Genomic DNA, 11,113 nt, shown 5'->3' with positions numbered 1-11,113 from the left:
GTATCACCTGTTGTGTTTGTTTCCCCACAGCCTAAAAAAAACAAGGGGAAGAAAAGGCTAATTCTTACCTCTGAGGCATTGTGCCCATTATTACACAGATGTTGATGGGCATGCAGATGAGACGACAATTCACAATGTAGAAAAGTCTTTTAATTATGTTTAATATTCAAATAGGGGACTTAATGGGTCTTTTCAGGGATAAATAAAAAAAGATGAGGAAAGAAGAAATACACTTTGGGCAGGTCCAGTGCCAAACCCTTGTTCAGTTCACAAGAAAGGAACAAAAAACTGCTTACTGTGGGCTGATTAAAGCATTTTCCTTGAGCTGATGTGAAACATTTTCTCCTCATTTTCAGGCTCACTGTTTATTTTAATTCATCCAGAAAAAAAGATAAATTGATTTCCAAATGAGCATTTTTTTTCCAAAAATAACAAAATAAATGCTCCAACTGCTTCCATGCAGATCCAGAGAGAGGCTGCAGATACATGTGCATGAACGTCCTGTTTTCCTCCTTTTTTATTAACAAAAGTCATTTTGCTTCAAGTAGCACAGCTAAGACAGAGGGTGTGACTTTCCCATTCCTGACTGCAGTATTTACCTACTGTATCTTCCTAATGAGCCAGTATCATAATTATTGTTTGTACTGAACCGTGCAGGCACACAAAAAGAAAATGAATCTTCAACTTGTTCTGCCCTTCCCTTTCATCTATTGCCATACTTTTTTCTCCCTGTTCTCCTGCAATGCTCTTTGGCATAATTAGTAGCATTCAAATAGCTGTAAACACTTTTAATTTGGTTTATTTTATCTTCTCTCATTAAGTCAATGAGCTTAATGCATTCATAGATTGTGAGGCAAAGAACCATTCACCTATGCCTCGTACTTTCTGCACAAAACACAAGCTCAGGCCAAGCGATGACTTCCAAGAAGGTGAACTGACTTCAGCAAACTGCTGTCTATCAAGGTAGAGTGGAAACCTTTTAAACAAAATGGAGAAAATGCCAGGGAAGAAAACTTTTCCTCTCCATTCTCTAATTAAAAAATAATTTTCTGAGTGAAAACAACATTTTCTTGGAACATTCTTCTTTTATCAGAAACTATTGGGGAAAAGACTAGAAGAGAGGCCAGAAGAATTGTCTGAAATGAGGTCCAAAAAACACTTGTGGAAGCCAAAGTAAAGTCTCATTAGACTTCATCAACAGGTTTGAATTATTCCTTCTATGCAAAATGTAAATGAAAATAAAGATGATGACAGTGGTGTCATAACCATCACTCCAGTGAGGCCATTGGTCTCAACCCAGCTCTATTCCTGCTCCAGTACCATAGTTCTGTTTTCATCCCTGCAAGTGATTTTCCAGCTCTATAGCTCTTGCTGGCCCTGCTACTGCTGCTGGTTCTTCCCTGCTTTAAAAAGCCAAAAAAGGGATCTACTCCCCCTTGGGCTCCCAAGGAACCCGTTGGGATCAGGCCATCACTGCCCTGCAGAAGGCTGTGTGCTCAAAGCCTGGTCTTTTCAGTGTTCAGTGAGTCCTTTAATGAAAAATATACCCTCGCTGCACTGCTGTCGTCTCGGCCTGATGTTTTGATGACTAAATTTCGTTCAGTTTAATTCCATTTCAGTGACTTAGACTGCAAGAGAGTCATGTACTTTTTAATGCATGAATAATTCCATACAAAATACTTTAAAATTAGCCACTTTGCAAATCCCAGGCACTCAATGGTTTAGGGGATAGCAGACTTCGGTTTTCATTAAATATTAATCTGCCTGGATCATGTGTATCCATTCTGATACAGTGTCTCATTATACCACCCCACTGTATTTTTTCCAGAGCCCCTGCCTGGAATTGCTGTTCCCAAAGAACAGCCCTGAAAGGCATTAGGTCTGCCAAGAAACTGCTCATGATATTTCATTTTCATACAAAATGTATTGTAATGCCGCTTCCTAATCCAGTCCTTTAAATCTGTCTGGACTATAACACGGTTTGTTTTACAGAAAATAAATCTTTTTGTGCCCTTAATAATAATGGCAGTAAAAACAAACTAATAATCCTAGGAGACAGGAGAAAAAGCTGCTGCAGCAGTTTTGTCAGCTAACTTGCGTAAATAGAAAATGGTGGGGAATAGAAGAAATGCGGGTGTGCACTTGTCTGCTCCACAAAAAGCTTTTCTAAGTGCATCTCCGCTGATGGACGGAGCAGCCCCGGGTGTGCCTTGTGCCTTTCTCCTGCACTGTTTGCTGCAGAAGTGCTGTTTTGATGACAGTAATTGAGAAAGGGTTCAGGTAGGAAAGCGATTCTTGAGACTCAGAGTTCCTTGGCAATATGTGCAAAGCCAGACTGCATCTCCCAAAAGTGCACTGCAGAAAGGCTTGCTAAAATTGTATGATGCTTGTATTTTGATCCATTTGCAGTTTGAAAACAACAAAAAAAAAGGGAAAATAGTATAATTCAGTTTTAGCTTGAAAGACCTAAGTTCCAGAAGGTCTTCTTGGACACTGAGAGTTGTATTTATCTTCCTTGAGCTTCCCATATAATCACCCGGCCACGGTTTTTAGGCCCCACACTGTCCTGCTTTTAGGTCTAACATCCAGCTACACCCATGGTGCTGGAGCAGATGATAGGAAGTATTTCCAAAGCCACACAGCCACCTCTGGCAGGACCAGGGATGCCACCGCTTCCCATGGGAGCCAACATGGTGTACACAGCCTGGGTCTGGGCAGGGAGCTCAGCCCCCAGTCATCCCCTGCAAGCACCACACTCTTCAGCTTCAGTCTGATGATACACAGAGCAGAAAGCCTTGGTGACATTTAGCTCCTTTAAAAGGATTTAGCCATTCTGCACAGAAGCAGCCACATTCAGGTCTCCAGAACCACAACAAGTGCACTATGGGCCATATCCTGCGAACTGGAAACCCTCCTGGGCAGGCTTAAATAGCTCTCCTCCAAGCAGCAGCTGTGAGCTGCGTGGCCACGTCCCTTTTCCAGGATAATTCAAATACAAAAGGGAAAAACAAGCAAGGCAGCCAGAATGAAGCTGGATAATTTGGCATCCCCTCCACACACCCATCAGAAATGGCTTGGGCTTTTTCCAGGCAGGTGAGAAAGAGCTAACCTGCCTCCACCATGAAGGGTTGTAGGGAGCAAGAGACAAAACTTTCCAGTGTCAGGTGAAGAAGCTCATTTCAAGGGGCTCTCTCCCAAAAATCAATTCACAGGTGCCAAACCACTTCCTTCGTAACCTAGGCTTGAGATAATTAGAGAACATTTAAAGTAGTGCCTCCAACACTCCTGAGCTCATGCGGTGCTCTGAGCCAGGACAGCCCAGGGATAATTCTGCAGTTTCCAAAGGTAGGTATTTGCTTGGAGGCTAATGAAGTCCAGGCAGTGTTATTGAAACCACAGGGCATTAGTTACAGGCTAAGGAAACAAATCTCATGGCATAATCCTGAGGCGTCTTTCATGTTCTAATTAAACCTATATATAGCAGCTGCAGGCAGGAACAATTGCCTGAAAAACTTTCTCATCTGCTGAGTATTTTTCCATCCATCCATCCCCCGCCACTACCCCCACCTCCCCTAACCTGGAGAGGGTCTGAAAAAGATCCCTCGCATTGATTTGGAAGGAGAAAGAGAGAGAAATGCCAGGCAGATAGAGATCAGCAGCATTTCCATTCCCTGAATCCTGCCTGAAAGGCACAGTGCTGCTGACACTCCCTGATAAGACCCACTTGTGCTGCGATAAGGCAAGGCCAGCCCAAGCCACTCACTTGGGGTCGAGCACAGCATTGTAGGCACCGGCTTTTTCCCTTTCTCTAATTGCAAAGCCAGGCTGGAGATAGGACAATAAACCTGGGGTCCTGGGGAAATCACAAAGGCTGTCCAGGAGAATTAGTGTTCAGCAAAGGTCGGGAGGGGATGGGGCAAACTTCTCAGCCTTTTAATCTAGAAAGGGTCATAGGAGACGGAAGAAGAAGGAGGGCAAAAGCCTGCCGTATATTTCAATGCTTAGCAGAGCCATCAAAGTGATGAATGATGAGTTTGGGAGACAGGAGGCACTGGCAGAAGCTATTTCATTGGGACGGTGAGGTCACAAGAAGTTTACAGGAGGCACTGGGCACAGACTGGAGCACACTCTCTGAACACCAGGAAATGTTTCTTCACTGTGCAGCTGACAGCGCTGGCATAGGCTGCCCAGAGAGGTTGTGGAGTCTCCTCCTGGGAGTTCTTCAAAAGCCTCCCGGAGGTGGATTTGAGTAAGCAGCTCCGTTCTGTGATTCTGCAATTCTGTCACACTGGGATCCTGGTGTCCACAAGGGCTTGATGTTGCTCAAGCTGTTAAATTTTTCCACCTTGCACAAGTGGTCCTTTATCAGTTAATTTAGCATCTGTGTTTTGAGCTTTTCTCCCCAGCATGGCATGCATGGAGGATTCCCAAGATCTTCTGGGGGGAGCAGAGGGGCATGTGGTGAGGTTGCACTTCCAGCCCCATCAGACATGGGGAGGCTGGAGTTAGTTTAAAGTGCAAATCCTGAAGAAAAGAACGACAGCACTGGCTGAAACCTCTTCTAGTCATGTCAAATACTACCCACAGACTAGTTTTACCCCAGGGAGAACACTTGTAAGAAATGCATCTGCTTTAGCAGAACTTTCACTAATAGTGACAACATAGTCTGGGGTACAGATTCCCATGGGAGCTCCCTGGGTTGTCTGTGCTGTGACAGACATGGAAATGAGATCCTCTATCATCATACCAGGGCTATCTGAAACCTTGTATCTTTAATTTCCCTTCGCAGGGTCTACTTCAGAACTAACACTGAGGGTATCTTTAGCCGCAAGGCAGCAGATGAAGGGCTGAGCCTGCCGACAAGGAGGCGTACTGAAATGTTCATTACCACCTTCTCCATGCCAAAGGAGCCCCTCCCACAGCAGGGATTATTCTATAATTAGCTTAAAGAATAAAGAACTTTTAATTAAGGACTGAAATTCAGCAGGCCATCTGCCTGGTTTTATTTGCAAGCAATAGGCATATTCTGCTGGCAGCAACATTTTTCCTGGTTCTTTTCTCTAACCCTCCAAGGCTCTCTCCTGGGCTGACACCAGGACTGAGCACGTGAGCCAGTGCCAGCACTTCACATCTATGCTGCCCAAGACACTGCATTGTAATTTGTTGGTTATTACGTTTCAAAGCCACTCTCAGAGACAGGCACGACAGCAGGGAGGGCATCTCAATCTCCTTGCAGTCTTACTGCCACTGCTTCTCAACTCCATGACAGCATCTGCTGCAAGAAACCCACCCAGAAAATCTCAGCAGATGCTCTTGCCATTAGTTCATGGATAAGCACTTCAGGCTGCTCTGCAAATACTAAATGAGCTTCAGGAAGACCGGAGACACAGTTCCTGAAGCCTGCCTGTCTTGCACAATCGTGGGAGGTAAAATAAGTTGGATAGCTGCTAATCTGGAGGTCACTTTGACCAACCTGTTGAAAAGATGCAGAATCCAAAAGGCTCCTAAAATTGCACAATTCCTTTAACACCTCGTTACATTCCCCTATTACAATCCATATGATTTCTGAATCCCATGAAATAAGCCATTTCTCTTCTTTAATATCCTTTCTGGACCTGCCATCTCATAGTTCTTACTCATTTAAACCAAGGTGAGACAACATTTTATGGTCTTGCAATGAACACAGAAGAGAAGTTTGCATTCTGACAACACACACATATTTCATGTCAATCAAAAGCTGTTAAAATATTTTGACATCTCCAAAATTACTTTTTTTTTTTCTGTCCCTCAAAGTCTTCTGTTCCCTTTATTGCACTTGTAGAAATAAGCTGCATTCATAGAATCATAGAATATCCCGAGTTGGAAGGGACCCATAAGGATCATCAAGTCCAACTCCTGGCACCACACAGGTCTACTCAAAAATTCAGACTGTGTGACTAAGTGCACAGTCCAAACACTTCTTAAACTCAAACAGGCTTGGTGCAGTGACTACTTCCCTCGGGAGCCTGTTAAAATATTTTGACATCTCCAAAATTACTTTTCTTTTTTTTTTTTTTTCCTGTACCTCAAAAGCTTCATTCAGCGTGGCTCTGCAGTAAAAAAGAGAGATGCTAGGGTAAAGCCTCAGTTTGTGGCTTGGTTCCCACAGGAGTGCCCATGGGCATCTCACGGCCAGGAAAGGCCTCACTGACAGATGCTCCCCTGGTCCTGCCCATCCACCTTGACACAACTTCAGTCTCTGCAACTCTGCATCAAATGTATTTTGGGGGAGTAGAAAAGAAAAAGGCTGACTAGTTCCTCTTCCCATGCCATCCCTCTCTGCCTTTTCATTCCATCTCCAGAAGAATAAGGGCTGAGGCTTAGGCAGGGGAGCCTTTCACAAGGGCTGACTTAGGCTGAATTAGGATGTTGCCACCCATCAGCAGAGCCAGGGTGTAGTCATGCACCCTGTCATGTGCAGTCATGAAGATGGGTTAAATGGACCTGCCCTATTTCTTTTCTGGGTGGGTCAAGAAGGGAGAAATAGTTGATTGCTATGTCTTAAGAAAAGGAGGAAAGCTGCTAATTTATCAAACTGAGACTGCAACTATTCCCAGAATGAAAACCAGCTCATTTGTAGCACACATTGGATCAAGTCCACAGGACACAAGCTGTTAAATGGGGCATCCAAGACATCTCTGATATTCATTCATTTATTCATTTTCTTGTGAGTTTCTCCAGCTCCATTCAACAGCTACAGCCACACAGACAAGAAATCAGCACCATGTCATATTGCCAAGCCCCACCACTCAGTCTCACCCCTCCTCTTTGCACTGCTCCTCACTTCTTGTATTCAAAGGCTGTTGTTCTGGGCTTGAAGTGAAGCACCGCAGATCAGAACCATCTCTGGAACGCTTCATAATACCTATTGCTCAGACTTTGAGGCATCAGGCAGCTTTTCAGAGCCAAAAGATAAAAACAAGGTGTAGTCTGCCAGTAATGCCTGAACTGAAATTGGTTCATAAATATATTTACCCAGTTGCAGATGGCTAACTGATGCATAGGAAACACGCTCTGCTATTGTGTGAAGACAGAGGTACGGAGCAAATCCATCTAACAAATTATCTCCACAGTCCACACGAGCAGCTCACAAGAACATCTATCTATCTCACCAGGCAGGCTTTCAGGCAGACACTAGTAAGGTGTGTGTTTCAGTAGCACAGCTGCAAGTCTTCATTCATTTATTTATTTTTCTTTGCAAAGGAGGACAATTAATTTCTAACTAGCACATTACTAGCTTTCGGCACCTAATCCTCAGGTCGAAAACTGCTGCAAAAGTAATATGAGGGAGGAGTTATGAAAGGCACAATAATGAGAAAATCAGACAGTGGTGACTTAGGCTTTAAATAAATGATCCTTCCCCCCCCCCCCCAGCTGAAGAAGTGGTACTGAAAAAAACATTGAAGGTATGAAAATGAAAATTAAACACAAAATTAAACAGCAGCTGAAAGCTTTCTCTGTGGAGAGGGGTGTTTGCAGAGCACTTTCCACAGTCTGTCACAGTGACAGCTTGGAGAATCAATAGGAGAAAGGAGAGAATAACATATCAGGGTATTTTTGGAAACTCATGAAGGCTTACAGGGAAATTCCTTTGCAGGCAAAGAACAAATATTTATTGCCCTTGCTTTATTTCTTTGGCCCACTCCAAGATACGAAGGTCTCTTTCTCAGATCTCAATAAACAAGAGCTGACATGCATCCTCTGATCTTTTGCTCAGGTTTTGATTAATGCTGAAAGACATGAGGAGCATAAAGAACTAGTCTGATATTAGTCTGGGGGGCACCAGTGGGAAATACTAGAGAGAGAATCCAGAGGAAAAATTACCTGGTTTGGGTTTTGTCACTAAGTTTGCTGAGAATCCCAGCCAGAGATCTTGAATGCCTAAGACGCAAGTACCAGCCCAGCCTGAACTGAATGGAGGATCTGCTCCAAACCAAGACATGGGAAGATGCAGTGCAGATCCAACCCAGTTTGAAGGCTGCTGTTCTGACAGCCCAACAAGTTATTCTCCCTCTACAGTAGAAAACCCAGCAAAGTTTAGCAGCCAAATAGACTTTAATTGTATTTAAAACCACAAGCACAGATCTGTGGGCAGGAGCTCAGCTCTATGGCAGCTGCTTTTTGAACTTCCTGATAAAATGCAAATCCTGAGTACCACCTAGACACACACGTGTAATCTGCCGTCTCAGCACAGGCAAATCTCTCCATGCTTGAAATGTTTATGGTTTCCTCTTTTTGCTTTAGAAGGGCAAATATTTATGATGAGAAAATGTCCTGGTCTGACAAGCAGGGTTTCTTTTCTATTTTTTTCACTTGCAGATGCCTGATTTAGGAGAGGAGATGAGGCAACAGGTGTTTTCCTGCAGTGGGGAGTACCATTGCCAAATGTTTGGAGTTCATCAGATGAAAAGTGCTATCTGTTCTCCAACCACAGACCACCTCAGGCCTTTGCTCCAGACCTCAGTTTCAGGCACAATTCTACCAGAACACCCTTTTCCTCACTCACACCTTGCTAATATGCACAATTTCTATCACCTCCCCCAGCTGCCAGACTGCCGCCACCACCACGGCTTAAACAATACACCAGCGGAGGAAAGTACCCCCATCCCAATTAGTCTGGCAAAGACTTGTGACAGCCCTGATGAGGAGCTGCTGTTGAAGTAGTATTTATTCCACCAGAAAACCCACCCTCGCTTTCATAGCACATTTCAGCAGCTTTCAGCAGGAGAGCTCTGCAGCATTCAAACCTGCCTCCACGTATTGGAATAAATACGAGAACACTCAGGAACAGGACCTGAATCCCATCGTGTTTTGCTGCATTTGCTCGTGTCACAAATTCAGGCACTTGAAAGACTGAGTCATCCTCCTCCTCCTGGCTCCCAGACTCAAGCCGAGGGATTTTGTCCAGTTGTTTCTCCTATAAGATCCTGGTGATGTTTTCTTCTCTGGCAGCCTTCTTAGGGGCTGCGTTCACTGCAGGTTCAACACCGGCAGCTGACACGAGGTGGCTGCTGCTGTGCCAGCCCATGGGGCTGGTGTTGCAGCTTCAGCTGCAGGACAGTGAATGGAGAAAAAGGAATAAAGCAGCTTACCAGCCATAAGGGCTTGTGGTTGCCTAAATGGAGAAGTCTAGCCCCATGTCGGATGCAACAAGGTGTTCCTCAGCCTTTGGCCATCTCTTTTGATGGGTCCATTATTCCCACTGTCCCAAGTCATATTTTCCAGCCTCAGGGATCTCCAGATAGCTTGCAGCAACTCAGCAATAGGTATCAGTGTTTGGACAGCTGAACTGCTCAAGGTGTCTATTTTAGGCAACCTCTATTGAAACCATGTGGCACCAAGACAGCATTCCTGACCCAAAATGGTTGGAGCTCTTGCTGAAATACTTCTATTTTCTGCCAGCTGCTCTAATTCTACAACTGGCACTCTCCCAACATCAAAATGTGACACGGGAAAACCTATTGCCCTGGCCCTGGGTGCATATTCCTGCTTTCCAGCAGTGCCCTGACCTCGTGCTCATCTCCTCTGTGCCTCAGGTGAGATGCCAGCAGAAGGGAGCGTTGCCTTCTTGGTTTATGCTCCCCGGTTTCTGAGCCGCTGCACTCGGTGCTTGTCATGCAAGCAACATCATCTTGCTCCATGGCTGGTGGGTGGCTGTCTGGAAGTGGAGTGGAAGTTGTTTGTGGAATATGTAATGAGGACTTTGCATGTATGCAGATCACTCGGAGATTGGCTGAGCTCAGCGTCTCACAATGATGCAACCTCCTTCTTGTCTCTTTTTGGTTTTCTTAAACACAGGAGAACCCTTCCCTTCCCCCATCCAGATGAGAAATCAGGATTCATCCTTCCCCTCTCCACCTGCTCCGTCAAATTGAGGTGACCGATTTAAGTCACTATTTTAGAAACGATAATTGACTCTGGGTGTCTTTTCAAGCTACTACTTGATTTTCTGAGCCTGGAAAAGTAAAGATTTCAAACTAAACTGCAAGCACTAATCCTAGACCCATGTTTTATACAGTAACTGGATTTCCAGCACCATCCCAGATATTTTTTTTGATGGGACCATTGAGAATTGTGAAAGGAAGTAACATGGATTTCATTTTATTGTCTATTCCCAGTGCTGCAGTCTGAAGTGCCAGAAGAGTCTTACAAGAAAGACAGCAATGACAGAACAATAGTTGAGGCTGGGGGCTCACAGCTCCAGACCAACAGGGTTAGGGTATTCCTGCGCCCCTCACCCAGGGTTTCTAAGGAGCACTTTGCTTCCTGTGGCAGCATTTGCAGATAGTGGACAGGGAGAGAAAAGTCCTTTTTTGTTCAAACCTGGAAATCAATCTGAACTTCTAGAGCTGGAAGGGGACACCTGGGCCATCCAACCACTAAACTTCACTTTTGGGGGAGTAAAATTCGATTTTATTTTGGAGCTGTTTTGTTCCTGTGCCAAGGTATGTGTTTGGTTTAGGTCTCTGCCCTCCCTCTTTCTGTGTACCTGAACCCATGCTCTGTGCAAGGTGCCCTGCTCCATCCTATCTCCTACTCTGTTTTTCACATCCAGCACCCCTCCTTCCTTGACCTGGGCTTCAAGGCAAGTGCTTGCTACAGAAGCACTGGCTCAGGTTGGAGAGGTGGGGAGGGCGAAGAGGGCAGAGGGATGGGATATCAGCAATGGCAGTGGAGGGGAGAAAAAGACAGCAGAAGGGCCAGGGAGGAGGAAAAGTATTTGTACCTTCTCCTGCAAGTCTCTGTTTTGTTGATCATGAAGACACTGTCAGTAGAAGGAAAAGAGAATAAGTTTTTTGCCAATAAATCAGCTGCATAGCTACTACAGTGCAGGAGTCCAAGCTCCTGTTCACACAGCTCTGCTGACTCTCAGCAGAACACTTCCACCGAGAGACACTGAGATGTCCAGGAGCACCAGCAGTGTTGCTGTGCTCACTCCCTTAGCCCTTGAATTTGGCTCGAGTCCACAGCAAAGGCAGAGAGAAAACCTTGGAGGTGTCTGGGGAAGCTCAGGTTCATATTTCAAACAGCATTGTTGGCTGAAAAGTGTTTGAGAGATGAAGTGAGAGCCACA

At 44.9% G+C, this 11,113-nt stretch overlaps 1 protein-coding gene across 2 annotated transcripts in view; it reads right to left on the bottom strand.

The window, feature by feature from the left end:
- The window catches only part of LOC308181513 (olfactory receptor 4S2-like), a 33,342-nt gene extending 25,288 nt beyond the window's left edge, over positions 1 to 8,054 (bottom strand). Inside the window, exons 1-2 of one of the 2 annotated variants that reach the window (XM_080564900.1) lie at positions 7,864 to 8,054; positions 6,799 to 7,769 (exon numbers count right to left, since the gene is read on the bottom strand). The gene's annotated coding sequence lies outside the window, so the exon portion shown is untranslated. Of the gene's footprint in view, positions 1 to 6,798 lie in introns of both variants that reach the window. The other variant, XM_080564899.1, reaches the window with a different exon arrangement.
- Between the last annotated feature and the right edge of the window lie 3,059 nt (positions 8,055 to 11,113).

The sequence above is a fragment of the Anser brachyrhynchus genome, assembly GCF_964034855.1.
Source record: "Anser brachyrhynchus genome assembly, chromosome: 22".
NCBI classification, from domain to species: domain Eukaryota; kingdom Metazoa; phylum Chordata; class Aves; order Anseriformes; family Anatidae; genus Anser; species Anser brachyrhynchus.
Note: the sequence above shows the minus strand (reverse complement) of the source record. Positions and strands in the feature narration are given on the sequence as shown.